The sequence below is a fragment of the Falco punctatus genome, assembly GCF_963210335.1.
Source record: "Falco punctatus genome assembly, chromosome: 3".
Lineage (NCBI taxonomy): Eukaryota > Metazoa > Chordata > Aves > Falconiformes > Falconidae > Falco > Falco punctatus.
In genome coordinates, this window is record NC_137582.1 from 90,833,625 (window position 1) to 90,846,516 (window position 12,892).

The following is a 12,892-nucleotide window of genomic DNA, read 5'->3' on the forward strand; positions in this document are numbered from 1 at the left end:
TACCCAGCTTGCTTTCAGAAAACTACAAATCCATGCAAGAACATGACGACAAGATGATTTTGAATGAAAATAACACCAGTATAATCCAAGCCTAGGAAATGACTGCTCTGATATTACAGTCTCAAAACATTAAGGCTGATTTTTTGGGTACAAATCAGACTGTGGCTCTCAGTCTACAGGACTACCCAGAATAATGACAGTTATCTCTGTAAAACTCTCATTCATTCAGAGGACCAGCAAAAGCCTACTCATCACCTAATGCCAGCTGAGGCTTACTGGGAGAATCACCATGATGGTGGTGTCTTGCCCTGACCTTCATCACTGGGGTAAGTTCTGCCCACAGTGAGTAACCAGAGGGGACACGCTGCCAAGTAGTACACCTGATACGGAGCAGCCAGATCATGTACGCGATTACTGGCTAACAGCACAGAGTAGACAGCATGTATCCTCTCCAGTGTGCGATGCTGCAACCTCGAGTGACGCTGACGTCCAAGGACTGTTTGCCAAGATAGTGACTGCTGCACTGGGCCCCGGGGTCATACATCAAATGTTCACATGCACTGACAGATGTTTATGTTGGTCATCCTGATTTAACTCCCATTACATCATTTACCAAGCTACTGATGTTATCATAAACGATTAAACAAGCCGGCAAAGGAGACTGGAATACAAATTTGATTTCCTCATGGTATGAGTGCACTACACACCAGGCTACACCTTGCTCTTAAATCAAATCGAACAACTGTACAGATTCTTTAATTCATTTATGTATGGAAAAAGAGCCTTTTTTTTTTCCTTTATTTTCCTGTGCCCCCAGGCACACCCCACCCCACCCCCCAGCCCCTGAAGACTGATTTTATTCATGATTTGACTATTGCAGGATGAATGAAAGATTAAAAGGTAACGGGGAGGTCAGACTTTGACCTGCAGATTATTGGTATAAAACTAAAAACATTTTCGCACTTAAATTAAGGAGCCATTCAGGCTGGGATTCATTTCAGCTACCTTAATCCCTGAACATCTATTGCATTATTAGTGCTTTCAGTCACTTCTGATTTGTGTCTGGACTATAAAATACTGAAAATAACTGGAAGTTTTGAGGGAGCAAAATTAATAAGCAGAGGAAGTCCTCAGTCTAGTGCCTACATAACGTGCTTGCTGCCTGCCACTGAAATACAGTCTTCTTATCAAATACAAGGGGTTAAATTTAAACTCCATGACTGCCTCCCTGCTTGCTTCGTTGTCATCAAGTGTGGGGAGGGAATAGGAAACACTTCACACATCTTGTTTTCCGCTTCTAATATATTTTTGAGTTTTCTAGTGCAGGCTTTGCTTGGATGTGTAATCACTGTGGAATGGCTACTATACCCTAGCTACGCTGCATAATACTTTCCCTTCCTCCTTCTGTAGGATTCCTCATGAAAATAGGCACTTTGTGTTTCTGGCCCTAAGGACAGAACATAATGTACTGTCTCTAGGAAAAAATAAAAATAAAAATAAAGTCATTAAAACATTTTCCACTACTTAAAAAAAACCCCAACACATGAAGTACTACTGTATTTCTTTAACATACATGACCTCATAGATAGATGTGTGCATTCACACACACACACAAATGCATTTAATTTTCAATTTAGCTATTTATAGAGCTCTATAATTTTTCCTGGCTCAAGTTTTAGTAAGCCTTCCCTGATGGGGTTCAGTTCACACGGTTTCGCAGCACTTCATTTTGCTTTGAGTTCACATCCATGGAACATCCCCTCCCCATCCCCGCCTCCTCCTAGAATCCCATTTAATGTTTTACCCATTAAATTGGCCGGTTGCTTTACTGAACTCATCACAAAAAACAGTGGATTTTTTCTCTCCCTAGGAACTATGTGTGCTTTAACAGTTTTTCTTGCAATCTCCTAGTGGCAAATCTCAGGGATGCAGTTGCATCCATCTACAACCACCCTTCTTTGGCTGATGTAACATTCAACACACATCTAGAGAGTCTTGGCAGAGTCTCACATAAAGGTCTTCCAGCCATGCTGTTGCTCCCTTAAATAGGAGCAATGCAGGTTTTGGGGACATTTTGGAGTCACGGAGCCTTCCAGCCAAGCCAGCAGCAGTTCTGGAAGATGGGCATTCACACGATGCCATCTGCTTGCTCCACTTCCAGTGAGATGAGCAGCAAGACTGAAGTGCTCAGAGACCTCAAGGCAGGAAAGACTTTTCTCACCCTGGAATCAGTCTACTCTTTGGTCCCCTCATATTTCAGCAAACTGCCTTGTCCCAGGGTGAAGGATGCCCCCAGCTGATCTAGGACAGTTGGGGCTGGTGGTAATTGTCTTCCCATCCCCTTTCCAGCTCTCCAGGCTGGGAGGCGAGGCTGAACTTCACCGCAACCCAGCAAGCTCCTGTTGAGCGAGTGCCCACTGAGAGCTAAATGCCTGCCTGTGTAACTTCCAGCAAAGCTCTGCTTTCTTCTAGCAAGAAATCACCCCCCGCCATGTCAAGGTATGGTGCTGGAGCACACAGGCATACAAGAACAACAAGAGAGAAACAACTAATTGCCCTCTCTCCACACTTTACAGAGCTCAGCTTACTTGGGCCAGAGGCATACAGCCTGCATAAAAGACAGAGAGGTAGAGCTCAGAAAGTAAAAAGCCATTAAAGTGAAAACCCATGAGGCAGATAACAGCTTGCTGCCAGACTTTTCAAAATTTAAGTGTTGATTGTTCAGAATTTATGTCTAGATTTTTCTTAAGAATGCAATTTCCTGGCACATGGTACAAGTTGCTCTAGACCTGCATGTCAGCACAGCAGGCATCCTGTTGCAAAGGTTATTATGGAACTATTGAATGTTTTCATGCCAAATTTGTCCAAATTAAACCGAGGGGAATGGAAATACTTTCCCTGGATAGGTGGTGGTTGCATTAGGTGGGTTTGTTTATAAGGAGAATAAAAGTTACGGCTAAATATAAAAAGCAGATATATCATAATATTGTCTGAGAACTTGAATAACATGTCATTCAGCCTGCGTGCTGTGGAAAGAACACGAAGGTCAAGTCTAAAATAAGATCAGTGACTGTTTGACAATAGAAACATGTAGGAGGCAGAACAGGAGAATTTTCCACATTTTTTTAAATGACATTCTTCTTTCAAAAAATATTCTTGCCTACCTTGCAATGGGTCTGATGTAAAACCCTGTTGAACTTTGTGCAAAACATACTGCTGAATTCGGCACGTTTTTTGATTAACCCCCCAGCAAAGTTGCACCAGTCATTTGTGCCAACTGTTTACTTTTTGCATTATGCTCAGTTGGGAAAATGAAAGAAGGTTGCTCTGTTGCATTTTTGGTTTCAGAGAGTTTCACTTTCTGCTTCAGCCCTCTCATCCTGCTTCCCTGGAAGTCAGAGACTTCAGCGAGGCTACTGCTGCCTCTTAAAGGTAAGCACCTCTGGGTTTGCAGCACTGGGGAGTTAGCAGAGCCCCTGGCAAGGTCAAAAAGAGTGGGGGGAAAAAAAAATAAAGACCCAAACCACTATGTGAAGTACTTTGTAACTTTTTCATTTTGTTCATCCACCAAAACCTAGTGTGAAGATATGATGTCAGGGACTTGCCATTTCTAAAAGTGCAACCAAGGCAGGGATTTCAGCCCCTGCCCTGAGCAGGGATAATCTCCCCTCAGCAAGTCTTGTAGGAGAAACCGGGAACTCGCAACCCCATTCTTGACCGAGACATCCAACATACTCTACTTCTACTTCAGTCAGTGATGTCGGAGGCACATTTCTCTTTCCTCCCCTATATTCACTTCTAAATATGTTTGCAGCAACTTCCATGTAAAAGGTATTACAGAAGGAGCTTTGCAAATGCCCTAATCCCCCTCCCCAACAGCTCCACTGACAAAATCCCATGACTTTAAAGCAAAGGCAGAGACAGAATCTAGCCCAAGGCCAAGGTCTGAAGGCAGCTGCCTTACCCTTCGCCCTCAGCTGTGGCAGACAGTCCATGCAGTTCATAGAGCTAATGTTAAAACACTCAATGCCAGCACGTCACTCTGCAGGAGGACTCTCAGGATTCCCAGGAGGAAGAGTCTGAGGCAGAGAAGGGAGACAGAGCATCCTCTCCACAGCTCCCCCAGCACGTCCCTGTCCTCTGGAGACTCTGCAGCAAAGGTCAGGGTGGATGAGGGCTGCCAGTGGCCCTGTGGCAAGCCCAGCCCCACAGCAACCCTTTTGCTACCAAGCCATCCCCATATTTCAAGTAGGAGCTCATGTCAAAACGAGCCGTGCAGTGCTTTGTTGTTTCTCAAGCCGAAAGATGCCTCTCTAGAGCAGCAGGGAAGGGAGGGAGCAAGGTCTCTGTTCAGGGGAGGACTTGTCTCCTCTGAGGGACCTCTGAGGAGGCTGCAGGAGAGGTAGAGCAAGGAGCCGGTGCCTTGTAGTGCACCAGCCTTGCTGGGGAGGTCAGGAGAGCCCGCAAGCACAGCCCAGCCAAAGCCTGCTGTGGGGCGGGGGGGCTGCAGAGACCAGTCCTGTTCGGGTCCGTGCTTCACAGCCGCCTTCCGCCTGACCTCCAAACCCTGGGGCAGACACCGCCAAAATTAGTATCATGCTGAGGGCTGGCACGCGATGGCTTTGACCCTAATGATCCCACTGGGAACACAGTATTGTTCTGGCCCTATTAACAATAATTTGCATGTTGTCTAATTGGCCCTGGGAGGAAAAAAATTAAAATAAAAAGGGTGGCAGGCCCTGAAGGAGGAAAAGAGGAAATGGGAGTGCTGCCATTTTCTTCTGAGAACTGGCAAAATAAGAAGGCTGACTTTCTTACGGAGCCAGAGGTAAAACTAGTCATTGCAAAATTATTTAATATCTAACTTAATCATCCAGCCTTCATTGCTTCAAGGCAGGGTTCTGAGAACCTGGGACATTTAGCTATACCAAAGAGCTCTTGTCAAACCAACCTGGTAGGGACCTCGATCACTGGGAACACATTGTAGCGGGACGCCGAGTCGCTCCCAAGGCACTGGTGACAGTGACCTTTCACGATGAGGAGTTGCTCTCAGCCAAAGGGTCTGAACTACAGAGACAAGGGACATCTGCACACAGCATTTCTCCATCATACTTGGGGCCTCACATATAAAAAGCAGTCAGTAATGCCAAGCTGCCACAGTTCCAGTCTTTTTTTTTTTCATTGAGAGGAGTTTCTTTAGGGATCAAAGTGTCCTCAGAACCAAACAAGCAGGCTGTCCATCCCTTCCAAGAGAACAGGTAGTTTATTCCAGCTGTCAGCAACTGCAAACCAAACAGCTCCTCTCCCGCTGTCAGTTTTAGCTCTAGGCCAGTTATTAAAATTAAACAGTTTTCGTTTGTGAGAATGATGTATTTGTGTCTGCAGGGGGGGAGAGAAGGAAGCAGAGAGGGGAAAAAAAGAGCAAGTTTTTTAAAACAAACCCTAAGCCCGTTTACACAATCTAACAGCGTGCCAGTGCTGCCTCTTCCTTCAGCCCATTAAACTGCCACCGAAGTCCCAGGCTGCAGGATGTACTACCATGCCCCAAGCATCCTTCTTGATGGGTTGGGAAAAACAAAACAAAATAATAAAAAAAAGGCAAAAATATCCTACTGCTTGCAAAATGAATACACTATTCTCTTGTGAAACAATCAGCTTTAACAGATATGAAAAAAGGTATGAAGAGATGCCTTGACAAGTTTCCCCACCACTTGTGACACCCAGGTGGGACAGCAGAGTGGGGACTTCCCCCTCTCACGGTCCTAAAGCACCAAGAAGGCTCATCCACTTGCCCCTGCGGCTGAGGCATGGCCTTACTGGCCGAAGCTGAACAGGACCAACTTCTAGAAAGCCAAAGTGGTCCTGGTGGGACACTACCACCCCTGGCTCACCCAGGCACTGTCAGAAGGACGTCTGTAGCATCCCAGGCCAGGCTGCCCTTACAGTGAGGATGCCTAGGGAAGCTGAGGAGCAAAACCCAAGGCAGCCTCACTCCCGTGTTCCACCGCTGCGCAGAGGTGCCCAAACATCCACTATAACCAAGGCTTTGTACGACGCTTTATAGATCCTTTTTTGGGTCTGCCCACATGCTCACCGCTATACAAGGCCAGATACTGCTGGTTTTAGTGTCCGTACTGGAAAAAAATAGCTATTGACTCCAACTGAGCAAGGACTTCACATATTCAGTCCAGAGCCAAACACGCGAATTTTCTACTGCAGGAATTTTTTGCAGACAGACGTGAGCTACTGCAGAAGCCTGAACAGACTCCAGGCTGGCTCATTTACTTGCAGCCTTGATTGCCACCTGACATTTCCAGTGACCGGTTTTATTTCCTCCCTCACCGGTGCGCCCCGCTGCCGCACTCCAGCCCTGCAAGGGGGAAAGCCTTGCCCCTCACCCAGGCTTCAGGGCAGCACTGCCATCCATTGCAGATCTAGGCAACGGAGAGAGAAACAGGCCAAGCTGGAACCTGAAAATAACAAGGGCATTAGGCCTCCTTCTCAGTTATATCTGGGACCTTTTGCATCCAGCAGCAGACTGGGGATTAGATATTTAGACAGTGTGATTTACTGTGATTTGCCAGATGACTTCAGGAGAGGGGCTTTGGATATGCCTAACTTTAAAATTTGCAGACACTTGGAGCACAATGCAGGATTTGCTTCTGTTATGAATGAGGGAGTTTTTACTTCAGTTTTTCTTTTGTCATTTTTTACTTGAGCTGTGCGTACATTTTTGAGAAGTTCAACAGATTTTACTAATCTACAACACTGACCATCTTATTCTGCTAATAGAAATGCCAACTCATTTACTACTGTATTTGAATTTGTCTTTGAATTTCTTTTACTTCTTTTTCTCTAGAGAAAGTTTAGAAATAGGGTTCTCTACTACATTTCATAATATACAAGCTGAACATGTGATGAATATTCTTAAGAAAGGAGGTTCTTCCTTTAGAGAAAAAGCCGGCAGTAGTTATTTCATTGCAAAGACATGCTACAGGACTGTCCAGTACCACAGTGGGAGGCATTTCAGTGGCCTCCCATCCAAGGTCCTATCCTGACTTGCCAGTGACTCACACAAGTCTCTCCAGAGCACACAACAGGAATTTTGTCTCCTAAGCCACAGTTCAGCAAGATAGTTAAAAGTAACTTCAACCTCATGGTCAAGTTTACCAAGTTACCAAGTTAACCTCATTACTACCTTTTTTTTTAAAAAAACTTTTTAAAATTACTTTTTCTGCCTGTATCTGAATGTTTAACAAAGCCAGTGAATGGAAGCAAAAGAATATGTGTGCATGAAGACACTTCGCACAGGTGCGTGTAATACACCTGAAGTCCCACAGACAGCTTTTACATATGTAGGAATGGAAAAGGAAGGACAATTTCCTTCTTGAAACACCCAATGAACTGTGCTGATACATAAAGGAAAACATTAATGCTGTCACTTGCCATTTCTCACACTGCTCACCGTTTTCCTAAATAAAAAATAGAAATCAACACCTGAAACTGATCTGTTCAATCTGTTTCCATCACAAGCACTGCTAAACACATCCAAACAGTGGAGCTGAAGAAGTTTAAGATTACTTTCCATTTAACTTTTTCTTTCTTCCACCTCCTCTCCCCGTTCAAATCTCACCCCCAGGTAGTTTCACAATCTGACTCACTTTGGTCTTTCCCAGGCTGGTGAGCTCCAGTAATGACAGCATGCAATGCTACAGATTTGAAATTTATTCTAAGCCCCAAATTAACCACGATGGACATTTTGTTCAACATTGTACCTTGTATAACTTCTTTTTTTTAAAATTAAAAACATCAGCCCAACTCATGATAACATGGTGGGCAACAATACATTTCCCAAACCTGGTGTGCTGTATAGTGGTTTCATAGCTGGGTTAACTGAAAAGAGAGATATTAATGATTTGCCCCATGGCCTATTGTGTACTCAGTACCAGAGCCAAGAAGAGGAAGTTTTGAGTCTCAGTTGCTTTCTCGAACAACCACACGACAGCCTCTTTCAATCAACATGTGGGAAAAATGGGGCCTTTTCTTTTTAATTGTACCCGGCCTGTGTACATAATTACTCACTGAAGTACCCTGAAACACACCGAGTTGCCTTTTCAGTCAACAAACTGGAATCATCCTTTTTATGCTTCAATACAATAAAATAGCAACAAAATGATGTATGCACTGAAGAAGGCTAGCGATTTCTTTTAAATAACTCTACATGTGGCGATTCATAACATATCTTCAGTCAGCACAGGAGTAAATTTAGTGATGTGGGTGCTCTAAGCAACACAACAAGCGCATTTACAATCACCTTTACAAGACACATGCAGCAATGAGAAGTTTTCCCCAGATGGATGAGACTTGCCAGTGCATCCATCCCAGTATGCCCAGTCATTCACCAGCACCAGGTGCTCTGGGGGAAAAGCAATGTAACAGATAATTTTGAAATAGCATTCCCTGCAGAACCATCTACCCTCATCACCTGGTGATCTCATTTCAGCAGCTGATGTTAAATTTACCCTAAGGTAAAGTCATACCACTGCCCTTTCAACATAAGTACAGATGTTTTCCGTACCCTTATAAATACCTAAACCTTTCCTGAATGCAACTGGGTACTTCCACTCACAGCTCTCCCATGAAAACAGCTCCCAAAGGTTACTCATGCGTTGCAGAAAAGGCTGTTTTTCTCTGTTAGTTGAAAACTTGTGGCTTTTTCATTTGATCTTGTTTTTCTTGCCGCATATACAAAGTAAACATAACTACAATTGTCCAATTAAGTGCCTCTTCCTGTTCCTATTGAAGTCAATGGCAACACTTTCTAAAATCAGATTTGTTTTCTTACTCATTAGGTGTCAAATCCAGAAACCCACAAGGAACTTTCCAGTGAGAGGGATTTAGTAGTCTATTAATACACAATAATTATGACAGAAAACTAACTTTAGGATAAAATAACAGAAAATAAATTCCAGACCTAGATGCATTTGGAAAAGTTATCTAGTTTCATAGTCTTACAGCAGCCAAAAAAAACCCCAACAGGCGGGGGGTGGGGGGGGGGGGGGGGGGGGTGGGGGGGAGAAAAAAGCCATCAGATTGTTAATGAGACTGAAAGCCAGAGTAAAATAAAAATCCCTCAAATCTGTCATCAACATCCGTGTTTGCCAAGAAGGCCTGGATGTTATCCTGCTAGGGAAGAGAAGATTTATGGCACTGCACACCTTCATCCATCCTATTATTATATATGAAATGGAAAATAAAACAGGCCAGTACTGCCCTCAGAAATAATCAGCATTTTGCTGCCACCGAGTAACAAGTGTTATTATTACTAAATCAGCAGGAGAGCAGCCACGAGGTGTTCGTAAATAAATTATTAAAAAAAAAAAAAGACAAACCAAACAGGGCTGGGCTTCACCCTCTCAAGGCCACGAAGGAAAATAAAGCAGGCCAGGGCGGGAGGTGGGCAGGGCCGGACCTGGCACACACCGCGGCCCGCGGCACCGGGACTGTATCTGGCACCCAGTGCCCGGTGCCAGCAGCTGTGGTGGAGAGGGATGGTTGGAAAGGCCTCCAGAATGCTGGGGACTGCCAGCCCTTCATGAAGGGAAAAGGCAAAACAGGCAAAGAGCAAGACACCTGCCAAACACCAGCGTGTACGTGAGGGGAGCAGGGAGCGTGCCCAGCAGCATGCCCCTGCCCAGCCACAGCCTTCACCTAATCCTGACCATCAAAGTAACGGCCAAAGAATAAAAACTCACTTTGCCACAGGAGAGTTGTTATTTAATCAGACCCATCAGGCTGTTTTTCAGCTACAGCTGCTCAGCTGCCAAGGCTGCTGACCCAGCTGGGGGCTGCCCAGACCGCAGGCCAGGAGCGTTGCCCGCTGCCCCATTGGCAGCCACTGGCTAGCGCGGTGAGGAGGCTGTGGAGCGAGGGGGGACACGGGGACACAGCGGGACTGCTGGCAGCTCACGTTAGGAGAGCAGAGCCGCAGTGTAGAGCCGCCACTTCAGCCAGTCCCACCCTGACCCCCGGGCCTGGCATCCCTCGGTGGCGACGGTGGAGCACGAGACTGGCTCACTGGTGCGCCAGGCACAAACCATCACACGAGACCAAAACCACAGCAGAGGTTTCGGAGTGACACCCAAGCACTGCTCCTGTTTCTACATCCACCTCCCTTCACCATCCCAGGCACAACCCACTGAGAGATGACACCCTCATCAAGGATACCTGTATAGGGCACAAAGGCCTCATGTTTGCTGGCAATGCAGCACAAAGTTCCCCTGCTGCCTTAGGAAGCCCAGGCCCTGGTATCTGGCTGCTGAGAAAATGCTTCTGCTCCACATGCAATTTCACACATCACTGCATAGGTCTTGTGATTCTCCTGCTAGAGCCATGCTTTGCCATCGGACAAACGCTTGTGCCTCAGCAGAAAATTCAACTGGATTTTCTTCGTGGATTATCAACTCCAAATTTCAAGCTACATACTTGGGAAACTAAGCTACTTACTGCCCAGCAGAGCTAACACAGCAGCTCCAGAGAGGCCTGTCTTAACACAGGCACAGAACTAACTTCTTTCTCAATATTGAAAGTAAAGTAAAACTTTTTAATAGGATTGCTGCTTGAACTTTACAGTTCTTTGCAAGATCAAGGCAAATGACATCATCTCCATAACCAAGACCCCTGGTTCTGAAATTTTAAAGGTCATGGTCAATACATACTTCTTTTTTTTTTTTTTTTAAAGAAGGGAGAAAAAAAAAGATGAGACTTCTGAGAAAATACGCAATCTAATGTTGTTGCAAGTTACGGAGAAAGCTATTACAAATGAAAGGGACTAGAGAACCACAATCATTTTCTCTTTCTGCCCTAGCTCTTCTCCTCCTTGCTTCGGCACCGATCCTCAGCAGAATAAATTTCTTGCTCTTCAGCAACAGCAAAAAGAAAAATATTTTGATAATATTTTGAGAATTCGATTATAAACCCACAAAGCCACAAAAACTGGCAAAGGACCTAGAAGGTGTAACACTTGAAACTGCCAATTCATTTATTTAACTGAGTGGATTTCAGATAGTTTCCTTTTACCAGTCAAACAGTGACTTGGGGTTAGCCCCACTGGGGATTGAGTCGTTACAAGGCCGCATGCTGCTGGTAAAAAAACTCAAAGCGCCTTTGCTCCAGCGTGGGGCATCCGGCTCCAAGCGAGGCACCATCCCACGCCAGACGGGCGAGCGGCTTTTGCTTAGGACATTCAAAAGAAGCAACGTACTGCACAGGCAGGTACCTGACCAAGCTGCTGGGAGAGCAGCTCCAGAACCTGAAAGGGATGAGAGTTTGGTGGGTGCCCCAGACACGAGCACGAGAAGGCCCCTGCGTCACACTGATATCCACGGTGCTTTCCCACGGTGGGGGCAGCTGCCATCCCTCACCTTCGTGAGGGGGCTACGGACCATCACACGGCACAGCGACTATCCACACTTCCTCTCCAAAGCATGCCACTGAGTGAAGAGAATTAATGATTTACTACGCAAAAAAAAAAAAAATAAAAGAGGAAACTCAGTGATTAGGGCAGACAACCCAAGAGAAGGGAAACCTGGGGTCTAGCTGCTGGTCCAAGCATTTACTCATCTGGCTGCAGCCAGCCACCTGAGAAAACAATTCAGACAGCAGGAATCAGACACCCCAGTTTTTCTTTTCCACCAAATGAAATCTCACCCCTGCAGAAGGAGGGAGAGCCCTGTTGCCAAAGGGGAGGACACATCGGCAAAACCAGCAGCCATCTAGCAGGCGAAGCCTCCTGAGATGTCGGAGACACGGATGTATACCCGCCACGAGGCTGGAGGAGGTCTCATAGGCAAACGTCCCTTAACCAAAGCCTGCCAGGAAAAGTGGGGGCTTCTCCCTGGCTGTATTTACACATGAGGATGGCATGTGAGGGGCAGCAGCCAGGCCAGAGGATGCCTGCCAGCTTTGGGACACGGAGGTTACTGGGAACTGTGTCCCCCAGAGCATGCCAAGCAGCTCCCCTCTCTCAAGGCAGGAGCAGCTCCTGACTGGCTTGGGTAAGGAACAGTAAGAAGCCAGGGACTTCTGCCACCATTCGGGCTAAGCAGGCATTCAGATGATGCAAGCACTTATGGGCCACCTAAGGTCCACTTCAGACACCTAAACCCTTCCCCATATCTGGCCTTAACTCTTGAACAGAATAAAGAACTGTAATAAAAGAACAGAACTGAATGAAAACAGATGACCTTTACATCTCTGGTTCAAATGTAAACATTGTCACTTAAAATTATGCTTTCTTGGCTCAATTTTCAACACAATGCTGCTTCTCTCACCTGGGCTTCTTTACATTCTTTACAGCAAAAATGTAGCTCTCTACACATACATGACGGTGCCTGTGTCTCCTTCTATAGCTCTCATGCTCTTGCTTTTTCCTGAACGGCTCGGGGAGGAAGCCATATGTTGGACTAGAAGGGCCCCGAGCTTAGCATGGCTCCCACACGTGTTAGGTTGTGTGCCCAAAGAGGGAACCCATCACCGCAAGACAAACACAGTTATCTCCCTCACATCGGCTGCATCACTTCAATGTTCCCTACGGCAAAGTCAAAAGTCACCAAGTGCAACAGCCCGCTGCCAAGGCAGTCCCTCTGCAGCTCAACCACCAGGCTCTAAAAAACAAAATGAAGCCATTAAGTTGTCAATCAGAAATGTACATTATACCAAGTACCACGAAATTGCAGAGATGAGCTGGTTCTCCTCTTATTTCTTTTGTAACACAATTAAGATGTTATCAGGCCAAAGTACAATATTGCGGCATCCCAGCCTACGTGAAAATCTTTGAAAGCTGCATTTATTTGCCACCAGAACCACAAGCTAATAATACAGCCTCCGTGCA

The 12,892-nt window shown here is 45.7% G+C and overlaps 1 protein-coding gene and 1 long non-coding RNA gene across 2 annotated transcripts in view; one reads left to right on the forward strand and one right to left on the reverse strand.

The window, feature by feature from the left end:
• Nucleotides 1-11,549, forward strand: part of LOC308059888 — an 82,303-nt gene extending 70,754 nt beyond the window's left edge. The window contains exon 2 of the long non-coding RNA XR_013926474.1: nucleotides 1-11,549. This exon is cut by the window's left edge and continues 27,087 nt beyond it. This is a non-coding gene — a long non-coding RNA (uncharacterized lncRNA).
• Nucleotides 1-12,892, reverse strand: part of BCL2 (BCL2 apoptosis regulator) — a 103,938-nt gene that overhangs the window by 78,354 nt on the left and 12,692 nt on the right. The window lies entirely within an intron of this gene.